The sequence below is a fragment of the Symphalangus syndactylus genome, chromosome 15 (assembly GCF_028878055.3).
Source record: "Symphalangus syndactylus isolate Jambi chromosome 15, NHGRI_mSymSyn1-v2.1_pri, whole genome shotgun sequence".
Taxonomy (NCBI): Eukaryota; Metazoa; Chordata; class Mammalia; order Primates; family Hylobatidae; genus Symphalangus; species Symphalangus syndactylus.
Window position 1 is genome coordinate 78636866 of NC_072437.2, and position 13446 is coordinate 78650311.

Consider the following 13446-nt stretch of genomic DNA (forward strand, 5'->3'; position numbering starts at 1 on the left):
GGGCTGCAGTGAACTATGATTATGCCACAGTACTCCAGCCTGGGTGCCAGAGTGAGGCACTATCACCAAAAAACTAAAATCAAAACTGCCACAAAAACTTGTTTGCCTGAAATTTTGGTCCACAGTCTTCATTAGATTATCTGTAAGGGCAATTAAATTTTAGCCATGTGAACACATTCCAATTTAGTCAGAAATATAATTTGGATCCAATTGTCTTTTATGAACCAGTGAGTTTTTATTACTATCTCATGACTAAAATTCTAAAACGAAAGCTGTGAAATCTTTGTGTGTGTGTGTGTGTGTGTGTTTAGATGTATTTATACATATATACATGTATTATATGCTGTGTCTACATGGTAAAATCTGGCATAGTTGACCAGAAATCTCTTAAGGATAAATAAGTGCTCATATAAAATATACAGTAATTAACCCTAATGGCTTTTAGTTTATGTGAAATGAGTAAAGCATTAATAAATAAGATGATTTTAAAATTATTGGTAAAATAGAAATGTCTTCAGAATTGTCAGCATACACTTTGCCTGGGTTTACTGGTCAGACAGTTTTATATCTTTCTCTGCTAGATATCTGAAGCTGTGATGGTTTAACACAAAGGTTATAAAAGTATAAACTCAGCCTAAAACAGAATGATCTTTGTGGAATTTTGTGATAAGACTAATTTAATGTTACAGCCGTATCTTCTGGCTTATCAGCAAAATACCAATATACTTAACTTTAAGGTTCTTATTTAAGTGAACACCTGACAGTCACAGGCCATAAAAATGGATAACAAGGAAATAATTTGATACCATGACTAACTTTGTCTAATATCTCAGTTTTCAGAAATAATCTAGGTTATCTGCTAAAATAAATAAATTAGGTAAATGAAATAAATTTCCATAAATGAAATTTTAATGTAATTTGATATCTTAAAATTGTGTTAAATTAATAGATACTAATTAAATCTGAGTCATTATCAAATGAGATTTTAAAATTATGTTATAGGGAACATCTTTCTAAAAATTACAAAATGATTCTTGTGATAGATATTGATACATTGAGAATGAACCAGGTAGGTAAAAAAAGAAAAGAAAAGTAAAATACTGATACGTGACAGACAATTCAAGATCTTGCTTCCTAGGTTTCACTAAATTTAAGAGTTAAAAATTATAATCAATATATAGAATTCTGTATATAAAGAGTACATATGTATACAAAATGTATTTTTGATAGAAAAAAATTATAAGAAAGTCACAAAGTGGCTGGGCATGGTAGCTTATACCTGTAATCCCAGCACTTTGGGAGGCCGAGGCAGGCAGATCACGAGGTCAAGAGATTGAGACCATCCTGGCCAACATGGTGAAACCCCGTCTCTACTAAAAATACAAAAATTAGCTGGGCGTGGTGGTACGTGCCTGTAATCAGGGGAGGCTGAGGCAGGAGAATCACTTGAACCCAGGAGGCAGAGGTTGCAGTAAGCCAAGATTGTGCCACTGCACTCCAGCCTGGCAACAGAGTGAGACTCTATCTCAAAAAAAAAAAAAAGAAAAGAAAAAGAAAGAAAGAAAGAAAGAAAGGGATAAAGTTGTGTTCTTTATTAAGAAAAAAATAATTTTGTCTAATTTGGAGGTTAATTAAACATTGTTTCAAAATATAGAACAGATAGGAAAGAACCAGTAAGTAGGAGAGTGATATGTGAAGAAAGTATAGATATGAAAACGTATTTTTAGTAAGAAAGGTTAAAAAGAAAAGATAATAATGTTATATGAGAAAAAACTTTATATGGTAAATTTGTGTCCTGAGGTAAAATTTAAGAGTGCAAAAGTATAGGATAAAGCAGAACTTTCAAGCATATTGTCAATTGTACATATTGTCAGAGTATGTTGTGATAAGGTTTGTGAAAAGAAAATTTATGAAAGGAAATTTGCATGTGATCAAGTTGGCTATAATTAAAAGGAAATTACTTATAAGTCTTTCTAAACATTGAGCTTTGATATTAAATTATACTAATACAAAACTAAAATTTTGGTTCCCTATGTTAGAATAACAAGTTTTTCATCAAGTATCAATTTGCTTTTAGTAAAATTCAGAGGTTCTGAATTTTTAATTCTGAAATCTGTATCTTTTTAAAACTTCTCAGACTTATATCTCGGAAGTTCAACTTTTACTGTACCTTGCTGCATGTGATTTGCAGGTCACATGTCATTGCCTTCTGTTTTTTTATCCCCGGGAAAGGTACATCTTTTTGCTTGGCTGGGATGGTAACTCTCTCCTTCAATGTTTTTATCAATTCCTATAACTTTTGTTCTGGTTCTAACACTGATGTTGTGGCCTGACACCGAAATGTTTTATCTTGAAGGTGTAGAAAAGCAAGTTTTCCTTCAGTATAACTTGATTCTGTACTCTTGGGTTTTCTTTATAGGTCTGCATTGTTCAGTATAACCAGGAAACATCCATATTGTTACTAAGAGTCCCTACTTTGTGTCCCTACACAAGGTACTAGTTTTCTTGTTTACATTTCTCCATAATAAATTGTACATCATAATCCTGGACAAACTCTTCCTCTGTCTGCTTAAATTCAAGTACCTTTTTCATCAGGTTTGACTTCCAGGTTATATAAATGGGCTTCTCATGAGGAAAAGCAATTACACTACAGAAGGTTTTTCTTTTCCTTTTTGTTAACAGGTCTGAAAAAAAAGATTTTACATTTTATCAAGATAATCCTTGTGTTGTTTTTATTAGGATTTTGGTTACTTAGGAAAACTGAGCTTTAAATGGGTTAAGGTTTTCACAACCATGTAACTTCTATACAGCTTTTGAAGTTTTATGATTATCACTCTGTTAAATGAATAACTATTATTTAACAGTGACCTGTGATTATGTTTTGTTTTTCGGATTTTTGTTTTTGTTTTGAGACAGGATCTTGCTCTGTTGCCCAGGCTGCAATGCAGTTGTGTGATCATAGTTCACTGTAAACTAGGCTCGAGTGATCCTCCCACCTCAGCCTCCTGAATAGCTGGGACTACTGATGCATGCCAGAACATCCAGCTAATTAAATTTTTTTTTTCATTTTTTGTTTTAGAGATAAGGTCTTGCTCTGTTGTCCAAACTGGAGTCAAGTGGTACAATCACAACTTGCTTTAATTTTGAACTCTGGGGCTCAAGCAATCCTTGGTCTCCTGAGTAGCTAGGACTACAGGTGTGTGTCACCATGCCCAGTTAATTTTTCATTTTTATTTGTAGATACCAGGTCTCCCTATGTTGCCCAGTCTGGTCTTGAACTTCTGGCCTCAAGCAATCATTCTGCCTTGACCTCTCAATGTGCTGGGACTACAGGTATGAGCCACCATGCTGTAAACACTTTTCGTGGAGATGAGATTTTGCTAATGTAGCCCAGGCTGGTCTTAAACTCCTGGCCTCAAGCAATCCTCCCACCTCAGCCTCCCAAAGCACTGGGATTACTGTCCTGAGCCACTGTACCCAGCCTATGATTCTCTTTTGATCAAATGTTTCAAACCTTTTGACATCTTTGGCAGATTTCACTAGGATCAAAATTCTAAATTACTTTTTTTTGGCTTAAAATTAACTTTGGGATATTCTAGTTGGGCCCCTGGAAACATCAAAGAATGTATCTCTCATTTTGTAGAGATATTAAATTATTCGGTAAATTGTATGGTAGGCATTGTCAAATAACAAGAATATTAGATCTCTCAGTTACATTTATGGGTATGTTATTGATATGTTTCCAAAATCATACAAATTAATAAAAATATAATATTTTGTCAGTCATAATTTTATTATGATTTTTGATTGCTATGTTAAAGTTATATTTGTATGAATATGTTACAATTTAAATATTCCAAAAATTATATAAAAGTTATAAAATTCTGATGGTCCTGATGTGACATTATCAGTCATAATTCTGGTTGCATCTACTAGATATTTTAAATGCTGCATGTAATAGCAATAACTAAATTTCCTGGTCAATTGGAACTTTCATCAGATTTTAATCATGACTATTCTAAGTTTTTATCATCCACAGCTGTTGTTTTGAATTCTTCTCTAAAAGCATTTGCAATCAGCTTTAGTCCAAAATTGCTTTTCTTTTTTTTTTTTTTTTTTTTTTTTTTTGAGACAGAGTCTCGCTCTGTCGCCCGGGCTGGAGTGCAGTGGCGCAATCTCGGCTCACTGCAAGCTCCGCCTCCCGGGTTCACGCCATTCTCCTGCCTCAGCCTCCGAGTAGCTGGGACTACAGGCGCCCGCCACCGCGCCCGGCTAATTTTTTGTATTTTTTTAGTAGAGACGGGGTTTCACCGTGGTCTCGATCTCCTGACCTCGTGATCCGCCCGCCGCGGCCTCCCAAAGTGCTGGGATTACAAGCGTGAGCCACCGCGCCCGGCCCAAAATTGCTTTTCATAGAAAAGACTAACAAGTACTCTTGAACACTGATAACTTTAAGATAAATGGACTAAATAAAAACTCCCAGAATTCTAGTAAAAGACTGACTCATTCATGAGGATCGTTAAGTCAACATCAAGTAGAAAAAGAATTACAAGGGACTGAACTGATGGAGCACTAAAATGATTACATAAATTTTTGTTTGAAATACTGCTGATTCTTTTTGTATTTTGTTTTCCAAAGTCAACACTTCCACAGTACATCTCACTACAAAGACATTCCCCAAGGCTAGTGGGTGACCCAGTGCCAATCAGCCCACTCTGTGATTAGCCCACCATAGTCCTATCTTTTGGTGTTGAGTGTTCCCACAATCTCCAAGGTTTCAAAACTTCCTTTTTATCTAAGCCCCCTGAAGTAACAACCACTCACTGCAACCACTGGCTGCCACTTCCAAAACTGCAGCTTTTGCCAGTAACTGTAGCTTTTGCCAGTAACTTGCCATTACACATACAAAAGTCAGGTTCTCTCTCACAATACAAAGTAATCCATGGTACTCCAAAAGCCAAAGAGATCAGGTACTACTTTTAATTGCTTTTTTTTTTTTTTCTGAGACTGGGTCTTGCTTTTTTACCTAGGCCGGAGTGCAGTGGCACTATCTTGGCTCACCGCAACTTCCGCCTTCCGGGTTCAAGTGGTTCTCCTGCCTCAGCGTCCCGAGTGGCTGGGATTACAGGTGTATGCCACTACGCCCAGCTAATTTTTTTTATTTTTAGTAGAGATGGGGTTTCACCATGTTGGCCAGGCTGGTCTTAAACCCCTTACCTCATGTGATCTGCCCGCCTCGACTTCCCAAAATGCTGGGATTACCGGCGTGAGCCACCATGCCAGGCCTTTATTCCTCTTTTAACTGTTTATTATTTAACAATTTGATTTCCTCTATGACAATATAAACTGCAATTTATAAATTAATAGAATCAGATTTCAAAAAAATTCTTGAACCTAATAATTCAATCTTATCTTTTAATTCTAAATACATTTTCCCTTTTTTTTTGAGAGAAGGAGTTGTGAATATTATATAATCCACAATCCTTTTTGTAATGTCCAGGATTTTTGCAGCAATTGAAAAGCAGAGGATTAGATTGGTTTTGGAACTTACTAGGTTAGATAATTGTTTTAGTTGCAAACTCATGATCTTTTTTGCTTTTCCCCTCTGTTTGGCTTTCTTTTCTTTTTCTTCCTTAGGTAAGGTATGGGATATTTGATCAGCAAAATTAACTAGCTCATGAGTTTGAGAGGCAGTCCACCTGGGACATTGTCTCTTTGTTACAAATACCAGTTCTTCATCTGATCCATTTAAGAAGTTTTAGTTAAGGAGAGCATCATTTTGGTAAGTTAGCATACATTTATTCTGATAGGTCTGAATATTGTTTAAATAGTTTTTTTTTCACACTCTCATAGTATAACATTACAGGCTCATCAAGATTTTGTTTGCATTGTTATATTTTGTTCCAATTAACTACTTTTGGAAAACGAAGGGGATAGGATTTAGCAAAGCTTTGGCAGTATTGCAGGCCCATTCATGATTTGCTTCAGAAAATTTATGGAAGTCCTTTAAACAATTTCTCCAGTTTGCCTTTGCAATCTAATCTTTGGCTTTACTTTCTGATGCTAATATGCGAATCACTTGGTATAAACCAGAGAATCTGGGATTATAAGATCAAACATTTAAATCACATTTTCTAGCAAATTCAATGGGGTCCTGAAGAGGATCTGGGAACTTTTAAATTATGCCTTTAAGTTTTACTTTTGAACCATGGTTGACATATCAAGTCAGGTTCTCCTCTAATGGACACAAGGTATTTCCAAAATGGAGCCAGAACAGCAGTAGAAGGAGGAAGAGGAGGAAGGGGAGGTAAATCTGGACAAGGAAATTCTGTCAAAAGAGAAGGAGGAGGCCAGGTTCGGTGGCTCACATCTGTAATCCCAGCACTTTGGGAGGCCAAAGCAGGCGGATCACTTGAGGCCAGGAGTTTGAGACCAGCCTGGCCAACATGGCAAAATCCCGTCTCTACTAAAAAATACAAAAATTAGCTGGGCATGACGCACGCCTGTAAATCCAGCTACTCAGGAGGCTGAGGCAGGAGAATCACTTCAACCTGGGTGTGTGTGTGTGTATGTGTGTGTGTATGTATGTGTAGGTTGTAGTGAGCCAAGATCATGCTACTGCACTCCAGCCTGGGTGACAGAGTGAGACTCTATCTAAAAAAAAAAAAAAAAAAAGAGAGAGAGAAAGAGGAGCTGAAGGAGGGGGAGAAATTTTGGTAGTATTTTTAAATTCAGAAATTGTGTTGTACTTTTGTCTTACTCTTACAGAGAACTGGCTTTATCACAACCTCTTTTAGAGGCTAAGTACCATTGAAAATAGCTCCCAGTTATTTTCTTTTCTTTTAGAGTTGGCTTTTACTAATGAATCATGCAGAAAAACTAGTTTAGGTATTTCAAAGGTACCTCATTTTGGCCATTGTAACTTGGGGTCATCTTGAGTAATATGAGATCCATTTTTTTCTAGATATTTGCATGAGGAGGTGCTGTGAATATTAAACAGGAATCCAGCTGGTGTTTCTACTGGTGGATCTCTACTTAAGGAGGAAGAGTCAGTTATAGAAGTAAGATTGCCCATAATGAAGACTTTCCTTTTGAATGACCAAAAAGACCTAGCAGGAAGAATTTCGGTCACTCAAGAAGAAAAGTTTAAATTTGCCAATTGAACTGAGCTTCACAATCTGGCCAGTTTGAAAGACTTTTCTTTTTTTTCAGTGATAAACTGATATCTCCCTGACCAAAATTCTGAATGAGAGAAATGTTTAAAAAGCTCTAAGGCGTAATTCAAATAAGACCTTAATATCAGAGAAAAAGTGAAACTTACAAATCTGTGGTCAGCAAAATCACTAAAGAGTAACAAATGAAACTCCTACCGAACAGCAGAGTTTCAATTTCAGCTCTATCAATTTAGGAATGTGTGTAGCTCAAATAATGTCTCAATCCTCAAGAAAGCCAGAAAGATTCAGACTTGAGAGGAGCCTTTCCAGAGATCGTTGTTGACTCTAGCAAGGTTGGATAAACTACTGGCACTAGTTCTCTAGTTGTCAGTGAAGTGACAGTGATCACTGGAGGTCTGCTTTAGGTCCCGTTTGGGTCACCAAAATGTCAGCCTTAAGAATGAGATGCAGAAAATATGATTAAGCATAGAGTTTATTTGAGCTCAAAGATTGAAGATGGCCACCCAAAAGCATAGATTCAAGTTTCCCTGAATACACACTTCTGTTTGCTGTAATTACAAGTGATTTAAACATTTTTAAAAAATAATTAGAGACAAGGTCTTGCTGGGCCTGAACTCCTGGCCTCAAGCAATCCTCCTGACTCAGCTTCCCAGAGTGTTGGGATTGTAGGCATGAACCACTGCACCTGGCCTTACCAGTGGTTTTTAAAGGAAAAAAATAAAAAAGAGGCAATTCCTAAATTGTTTACTAAGATTTTACATTAAAATGACATAAGTTATTGATTGGCTACACATTGTTCTTTGTATCACAAATTTCAGGAACATGAAGATAATGGGCGAGGCAGCTAGTCAAGAAAAAAATGCCTTTAAACAATTGCCTGGGTGCAGGGGGCATGACTGAAGTTCCATACTCATGTCTCTCTGGGCCTGATACATTTTGCATACCTCACATAGATCAGATTGCTCTGAGCTATTTCTCTTTTTCTCATGGATAATAGTATTTTCTCATAGGGTTTTCATAAAGATTAAATAAGAAATAGCAAATTGCCTATAGTGCCTAGTACAGAGTAAGTGTTCAATAACAGTTATGATGAAATGATTACAGTAATTGAGAAGAGAAAGGAGAGATAGGAGAGAGGAGTAAAGTTCCCTAAGAAGGCAAAGATGTATACCCTCCTAAGCGCAGGTAGTGGAATTAAGTCTGCATTCACCGGGGGATAGGAAACTTTTCCCTTCACCCTTTGAAGGTTCACTGAAAACTGACAAAAGGCAGATTAATAGTAGAAAAGGCATACACAATTTTATTTTCACGTGGCTAGCCTGGGGGAATCGCAGAATGGTGACCCAACAACGCACTATTATACAGAAGCTTATGTACCTGTTTTCAGAGGGGAGAGATGTATTGACTTGGGAGGTGGGAGGCAGATGATATAGAAAGGCAAAGGACAGGTCAGGGGCGGTGGCTCACACCTGTAATCTCAGCACTTTGGGAGGCCGAGGTGGACGGATCACCTGAAGTCAGGAGTTTGAGACCTGCCTGGCCAACAGGGTGAAACCCTGACTCTACTAAAAATACAAAAATTAGCCGGATGTGGTGGTGGGCGTTTATAATCCCAGCTACTTGGGAGGCTGAGGCAAGACAATCGCTTGAACCCAAGAGGTGGAAGTTGCAGTGAGCCGAGATCGCATCACTGCACTCCAGCCTGGACAACAGAGCGAGACTCTGTCTCAAAAAAAGAAAAAGAAAAAAAGAAAGGCAAGGACCAGAGCTGCACAGAAACAAAGTCTGTCTTGTTATGTAGATAAAGATTTTATGTAGATAAAACCTCTCAGTGCTGCTCTCAGAAGAACAGACGAAAAGTCTGTCTGGGTGTGGGGATGACTCCCAGTCTCTTCTCTTCTCTGGTGGTTGATCTTTCCTGGTTATTTGATGAGATTCCTAGGGAGGGAGTCTTAAGATAATTGTATTAAAACTTTCTTCTTCAGATAAGAAATTCCAGAAAGAGTCTTTCTTATTTATTTATTTTTATTTTTTTGAGATGGAGTCTCCCTCTCTTGCCTAGGCTGGAGTGCAGTGGCACAATCTTGGCTCATGGCTACCTCCCTCTCCTGGGTTCAAGTGATTCTCCTGCCTCAAACTCCCGAGTAGCTGGGATTACAGGTACCCACCACCACCACGTCTGGCTAATTTTGGTATTTTTAGTAGAGACAGGGTTTCACCATATTGGCCAAGCTGGTCTCGAACTCCTGATCTCAGGTGAGCCACCCGCCTTGGCCTTCCAAAGTGCTGGGATTACAGGTGCGAGCCACCGTGCCTGGCTAAGAGTCTTTCTTAGAGTGCTTCTGGAAACAGGATCAGGGAGACAGGAAGGTGGGAGAAGGGGCAGAGAAAGAGAGATCTTTGTTCTCAGGCTTATTTTTGAGGATTTTCAAAAGCACTCAGCATGGCTACATTTGGGGAATCATTTCTGTGCCCCAATACAGGGAAGAAAAGGGAGAAACAGACTAGATCTGGATTTTATTTTAATGTTTTTTTTGAGATGGGGTCTTGCTTTGTCACCCAGGCTGGAGTGCAGTGACACAATCATGGCTCACTGCAGCCTTGACCTCCTGGGCTCAAGTGATCCTCCCACTTCAGCCTCCCAAGTAGCTGAGACCACAGGTGTGTACCACCACGCTTGGCTAAATTATTTTTTGTAGAGATGGGGCCTCCTTATGTTGCCCGTACTGGTCTCAAACTCCTGGGCTCAAGTGTTCCTCCTGCTTCGGCCTCCAAAGTGTTGGGATTACAGGCGTGAGCCACTGTGCCTGGCCTAGATCTAGAATCTAAAGCACTTGGCAACTTGAGAATAAGAAAGAGCAGTCAAAGTTGATTATAAAATTTTGAGGCGAGCTGGGTGTGGTGGCACCTGAGTAGTCGGAAGCTGTAATTCCAGCTTTTCAAGAGAGCACCTTGAGTAGGTGGAATCTGTAATTCCAGCTACTCAAGAGGCTGGAATATATATATTCCAGATAAGAAATTCCAGAAAGAGCCTTTCTTATTTATTTATTTATTTTTGATTTATTTTTATTTTATATGTATATATATTTGATGTTAACTGCAAGAGTGGTGTCAATAACAAAAACAGAGAAGTAGTTTTCTCTATTTTTTTGGACTACTTTGATGGGAAGATAATAAATTTTATTTCAACTGTTAAAGTAGGAAATGCTTATAAGACATCCAGATGGAGATATTAAACAATGAGAATGAAGGCCAGGAGATCAAAAGGGGACTTGAAACTGGAGACAGATTTGAAATAATCTACTTGGTGTTAATAATGACGCTATGGGAGCAAGAGAATTTATTAATTTTGTATTGCTAGTGTATTAATTCTGTACATGCTGGTCTTGCACATAGCAGGTGTTCAATGAACGTGTTTTATTGTTGTTGTTGAAGAGAAAACAGAATTATCTAGATTATCTACATTTAGGAGAAGAACGAGGACTTGATTGAGGACCCAAAGGATGACCAAGAAGAGGTTCAGGAGAAAACCCAGAATTCTGCAGGGTCTTGGCAATGCAAGTGTCAGGGCCATTTGAACCAGAGCTACTCCATCTTGAGTGAGGGCTAAGAAAACTGAGGCTGGGACTTGCTGGGCTGCATTCCCAGGAGGGTAGGTGTTCCTAGCCTTTAGGTTAACGGAACAGATTAATAACGTTTACTAACACACCCAGACTCAGGAATGTCCTGATATCCTGGTATCTTGAAAACAAAAGCACTCCTAATTTTGCTTTAAAGATAAATATCGCTTCTTGCAAAATATAGTAATTAAGAAAATTAATTGTTTAAATCACAAACCCTTGTAGCAGAGCAAATCTCCCCATGTTTTTTTTGTTATCCTATATATAAATAAGCATTGTACCTAGGGGTGGGCACTTTCCTCCTCTTACTTTCAGGAATGCCCTACTCTGTCTATAGAGTAGCTATTCCTTCACCACTTTACTTCCTTAATAAACTTGCTTTTGCTTTGCACTGTGGACTTGCCCCAAATTCTTTCTTCGGTGAGATCCAAGAACCCTCTCCTGGGGTCTGGATCAGGAGCCCTTTCTGGTAACATAAGAAAGAGAAATTCATGAAGGAGAGGGTGGTCTACTGTGTGAAATGCCAATGAAAGATTAAGGACCCTGTGGACTGAGAAACTTTTTGGAATTGGCCAATTCTTAAAAATATAAGCTCCATGAGGGCAGATGTTTTTTTAGAGGCAGGATCTTACTTATTGCCCAGATTGGAGGGCAGTGGCTATTCACATTCACAATCACAGTGCACTGCAGCCTCAAATCCCTAGGCTCAAGTGAGGCTCTTGTCTCAGCCTCACAAGTAGCTGGAACTACAGATGTGTGCCCGGGCTTCCGCTGAGAGCGGATATTTTTGACTGTTAGAAGCCTGCCTGTAACATCGTAGGTACTCAACAATAAATACTGTGAACAAAAATTCTCTGAAAAGGAATTTAGAAGAAAGAGACTATTCCAATGAACAGTTTGCAAATTGGGGAGACACAGCCTTTGGTACAAAAGGAAAGTACATTCCAGAGAACAAAGGCAGGGATTGTTTTTATATAGAAAGTATCTACCCAGGTTGCCGTGCTCCTCCATTTATGTAGATGAAGGATGCAAACTTGCTTAGATCTGATTGGTTGATGTTTGCTGAGTTTTGATTGGTTGACATAGGTTACAGCTTATTGGTTGGTTCAGGTGCCTAAACAGGAACAGGCAGCTATGAAAGTTGCAAAGTTAAGCAAAAGCCTGTAAGGAACTCAGAGTACATGTGTGATCTCTAATCAGCAAATGGCCAATTGGCTCTATTTTCAATTCAGGCCCAGTTAGACACTAAGGATTTATCTTGAAGGACTGGCTTTTTCAGGTTTCACAACGCGGAACAAATGAACTGGTGATATTTCAGAAAACACTTTCAGAAAACTGTTGGGCACAGAAGCCAAATCTTAAGTATTCAATAGAGTTGCCACTTTCCTAAAAAATACCCAACTATTTCTCATCTGTTTTCCTCATGTAGTCAGAGTGATTTAATGCAGTTGTGTGATAATGGCTTGCTGCAGCGTCGACTTCCCAGGCTTAAGCTATTATCCCACCTCAGCCGATTAGGTAGCTGGGACTACAGGCGTATGCCACTATGTCTGCCTAATTTTTAAAATTTTTTGTAGAGACAGGGTCTCACTATGTTGTTCAGGTTGGTTTTGAACTCCTGAGGTCAAGTGATCCTCCTGCCTTGGCCTCCTAAAGAGTTGGGATTATGGGTGTGAGCCACTGTGCCTGGCCAGAATGACTTTTAAAAAATTAAATCATCAGATCATGTAACTTGCCTTCTGAAAATGTTTCAGTGGATTCCCATTGAATTTAAGATAAAAAAAACACACACACACACATTGCCTGAGACCGTGAACTCTGCACAACCTGGTCTATATTTTCAACTGTACTGCATACCACTTTACTTCTCCTGCACTACACTCCAGCCACGTCCTTTAACCAGAGAAGAGAGACAAGTTCTTACCTTTCCCTTCTATTCCTTCGTCATATCAATCTTCTTCCTGCATTAGGGCATTTGCACGTGGTTCCCTTTGTTTAGAATATGCCATTCCATGACATGTGGTCCCCCACCAGGATCTCCCAGCCAAACTTCCTTCTCATCCTCAGGTTTCTGTTCAATTGTCATTATCACCTCCCCAAAGGGTTCTCATTCCTGTGTACTTGGTTTAAAGTAGTCCTTCCCTCAGCCCCCATTGCTCTCAAATGACCTTGCTTTGTGTCCCTCATAGGACTTGCTTTAAGTCCCTCATAGGACTTCATACAGTTTGGAATTACCTTATCTATTTGTTTATGTGTTTATAATCTGTCTCCTCCCACTAGGATATAAACTATGTAAAGAGAGAGAACATGCAAACTGGGAGGAGAGTAACTGACGAATAAAATTTGAGGAAAAGCAAAAAGGGATGAGATGAAGAACTCAAAGGGAGGAATGAGAGTACCTTTCTTTCTCAGAAAAAAGAGCCGGCTGTAATCTCAGCACTTTGGGAGGCCGAAGCGGGCAGATCACGAGGTCGGGAGATCGAGACCATCCTGGCTAACACGGTGAAACCCTGTCTCTACTAAAAATACAAAAAAAAATTAGCCGGGCGTGGTGGCGGGTGCCCATAGTTCCAGCTACCCGGGAGGCTGAGACAGGAGAACAGCGTGAACCCAGGAGGCGGAGCTTGCAGTGAGCCGAGATCGCGCCACTG

General features: G+C 39.0%; 1 long non-coding RNA gene across 1 annotated transcript; it reads left to right on the forward strand.

The window, feature by feature from the left end:
- Nucleotides 1–1451: 1451 nt before the first annotated feature.
- LOC134732651 (uncharacterized) lies at nucleotides 1452–7043 on the forward strand. The gene is made up of 3 exons (XR_010116014.1): nucleotides 1452–2493; nucleotides 3241–3333; nucleotides 6965–7043. It is a non-coding gene; the product is annotated as an uncharacterized lncRNA (long non-coding RNA).
- Nucleotides 7044–13446: the final 6403 nt, after the last annotated feature.